This window comes from Pungitius pungitius, unplaced genomic scaffold, assembly GCF_949316345.1.
Source record: "Pungitius pungitius unplaced genomic scaffold, fPunPun2.1 scaffold_29, whole genome shotgun sequence".
NCBI lineage: Eukaryota > Metazoa > Chordata > Actinopteri > Perciformes > Gasterosteidae > Pungitius > Pungitius pungitius.
Genome location: NW_026909812.1, coordinates 710001 through 713617, shown reverse-complemented (window position 1 = coordinate 713617; position 3617 = coordinate 710001). Strand labels below are relative to the sequence as shown.

The 3617-nt window shown below is 40.1% G+C and overlaps 1 long non-coding RNA gene across 1 annotated transcript in view; it reads right to left on the bottom strand.

The window, feature by feature from the left end:
- Positions 1 to 396: 396 nt before the first annotated feature.
- The window catches only part of LOC134110665 (uncharacterized), a 4738-nt gene continuing 1517 nt past the window's right edge, over positions 397 to 3617 (bottom strand). The window contains exon 3 of the long non-coding RNA XR_009944050.1: positions 397 to 454. This is a non-coding gene — a long non-coding RNA (uncharacterized LOC134110665). The remainder of the gene's footprint in view (positions 455 to 3617) is intronic.

Genomic DNA, 3617 nt, shown 5'->3' with positions numbered 1-3617 from the left:
GAAAGGAGCTATTGTGTTATATGAGAAATACAGACATTCAGAACTTGAAGAAAACCTCATCTTTCTTTAAAACTGTCCCCTGTGAGCCATCCAAGTTTATGGAATTATAATAATTACTGGAAAACTAAAATGTTAACACTGCTTGACAACGTTTTTACAAAGTCTTGAAAGAGTTTACCAAAATGAACAAAAAACCATAGAAACATCCTTCATAGGTCACAAAAGGCATATGAATGCATCTATCTAAAAGCAAAAAAAGATTTTTACCTGTGGTCATTGTGACATTGCAATTTAAAATATGATCTCTGTGTAAAAGGATTTCACACCTGCTTTCTTTCTGGACTTGGAGTTATTGTTGTTCATCATCATCTTCTTGGCCTTCTAAATACGTTGGTATCTCAGTGCATCAATCCTCTCAGACCCCGAAAGGGCACTCGGCGCACCTCGATGTTTTCTGGATGAAGAGCAGAGAGAGGGGAAGACGGGTAACTCCGGTCCAAACATGCTCAGTGGACTGTGTGCCTGCACTACGGAGTGCAACAGAGCCAGAAACCCACGCAACCTCCAAACTGCACTGCTCGTGCTAAGCAAAGAGGTGTAGCACACGCCAAAAGGATCAATATGAGACAATGGAGGAAACTAACAGAAGTTTTCTTCATAAAGGTTTGAAGAATAGCGGCAATAATAATTCTATTGGCAAAACCTTGTACGTCATCTGGATTTACTTACAGTTATGTTCAAATCAAAAAATATTGTGCTTCACAGAATATGTTAATAAATCCAGATGGTGTATCAAATTGTGCATCTTGAAATTCCCCTGCTCTTCAGGGACATTGAAGACATTTTGCTCAAATTGATCCAAACAATTTTTATCAAAAGGAAAGCAAAGTATTACATGACCCCTGAAACCATCTGTTGACCTCACAGTGCAGATCAGACATTTTGAGAAAATACATCATTCAAAAAAATACTTGCACTGTTGGTTTCAGAGGAAAATTGTCCAAAAGATGGGGGCAAAAAATATTTTCAACAAAATATAAGCAAGAATATGAATTGATGATACTTTTGCAGATTGTTTAATCATTAAAAAAATAAATCTATCCCTCTCTGAAAATAACAGAACAAATGTTTTCTTGTTTTTGAGTGTATATTTCTCAGTCAGCTCATGACTGCACGGACCTCCCTCCCATTCATGGAGGCAGCGATATGACTTGGCAGCCCCACAGATCTCTGCCACAAACATACATTCAGTTCCAAGGCACAGACAACAATAAGCATTACACAGAGGCCATCTTCCCACCGTGGCTGCAGAGAGAAACCGAACGTCGTTAGTAGAGGGGGAGAATCATAGCTGAGCAACAAAGCATCATCAATATGTATTCATAGACATGGATACTGTCTACAATGGGCTTCACCATGCTGACAGGGGGAGAGATGGCGGGAGGGGAAAATGACTACTCGGGAACAGTCACATAATGAAAAATAAGCCAAAGAAAAGCGAAGCACTAGGACAACAAATGTAACAAGAATTTATCCAGAGAATTTTTTCTTTTTTTCCCTTTTTTTTTTAAACGGAGGAGCAATATTTAGCGATGGCATGCATGGCAGTTTGCACATGGAACACGACTTTAAAGGGGAATACATTCAAAAGTACTCAGGAAGTTCACACACACATGAGGGGTCTTTAAGCCCCCTTGTGTGTCACCCCCTCTGTAAGCCTGTGGCAAAATATTTGTTCCTTAGAATAAAAAGAAGTGCGTAAGCTGTCGGAACTGTTCTCCAGTCCAAACTTTAATGTGCAAATATATACTTATATTCACAGTAGATTGATGCTCTCTACACAAGGTTGAGGCCATGTGTCAAGCTGGAATCTGTTTTTAGTTACTGGGGCAAGATGGAGATTAAAGCACTGGTCATGGCTCCTGCTCCTAGGGATGTTTTTCACCTTACGCATGCTAAGCTCTCATTGCCAGGAAGATGCAACATCATTCTTTCGTTATTGTTAATGGCAAAAAAAGCTGTGAAAGATGGATCCCAGTGGACACTGCTTAAATTGACGTCTTAATGGCAATCTTACAAATTATTTCTTGGAGATTAGGTCCAAAATATTTCAATTGGTGTCATACAATACAAGCATCTGTAAAATATATAAATGGCAGAATGTCTCACGCTTGAGGAGAATGCTAAGAGCATTTTAGAACGTGATTGTTTGACGATAAAAGATGTAATGTTGGCGTCCTAAAAGTCAGAAAGAATACACACACTGCCATCTATTAATATATATATTGTACAAAAAGACAGCACTCCAACTTAAACCGGTTATCATACCCCCTGAGAATTCCACATTTTCTTTTAGTTATCAACATAACCTCGATCTAACTCTAGTTCTAGGAATATTTACCTAGCCATTTTATTGTAATCACTATACTTTTAAATAAAGGAAGAATTTAATAAGACAGCTGCCATTATTATGAGCATGCTGCCTCGCTGAACTCGTCCACACAGGTGAGGGAGTGTTACTCATAGGTGAAGCAGATCGGTGGTCTAATGCCCTGTTCCCAAGTTTCTATGGGCAAGATACTGATTGCCAGCTCGCTCCCAAAGGCTGTTCTATTCTCATGTCTGTGACGTGATCTACAGCCATATACTTGTAGTAATGTTGATGGTATGATTTGAATACACTGTTATAAGATCCTTTTCACTTTCTACTAGGCGGAAAAAATAGGTGAGACCTAAAATCTCTAGATCACATGCATACGCCTGCCGTGAGGCTGCTCGAACCCGTTTAGATGGGCGCTATAATAAAACAGACGTTACCCAACGCACAAAAGCTGCTCACACAGGCAGTGTGGCTTGACTACTATGCTTTGCCGGCCTCTGGTCAGCCGAGGAACAGAATTGATTGGCCCTCTAAATCATATGGGGGTCATCTTCTGACCCAGAAGTAGGGCAAGGAGTACTTGAAGCACCTGGATGTCAGATTAGAATCTTGCTGAATATTAGAAAAGTGAGTTGGAGGAATGGCATGTTGATAATCAGATGGCTCAACCAAAGGCGGCTATATCCGTCCTGCAGAATGTAGAGCACACGCTTGTCTCACAGGTGATAGTAAACACTAGAGACATCCTGTTAAGAAGTGTGGTAATCCTTGAACATCTACTCTGAAATCAGATGGGTCTTGTAAATATGAGGATGTCTGCTATGAAGGCTTGCTTAGATTGGAACCATAAGCAGCAATAACATTGGACAGGAGCAAATAGAGGATATGGATTACTTTACTGGGCCAATAGGAAAAAGAAGGAAGGAGGCGCTGACTGTATTTTGGACATGTGCTATCTTTGACCTTGCACTCCATAGCAAAATACATTGCCACAAGATCAGCAGGCAGCAATTATTTAACTGGCATTGGACCAATGACAACTCATCAACTTGCCTTACTTTTGCGTAGACCTGTGGTGGATTTGGTTGAACATGGTCAGTTAGCAAACCACTCAAGCATGAAGTCATGTTGGTGATACAACCGACCTAATTCATTGGCTAACTGATCATATGCATATCAGAATGCATAATGTACTGGAGACTGCAGAACGTAAAATGCATAGCCACTTGAAGAAAAA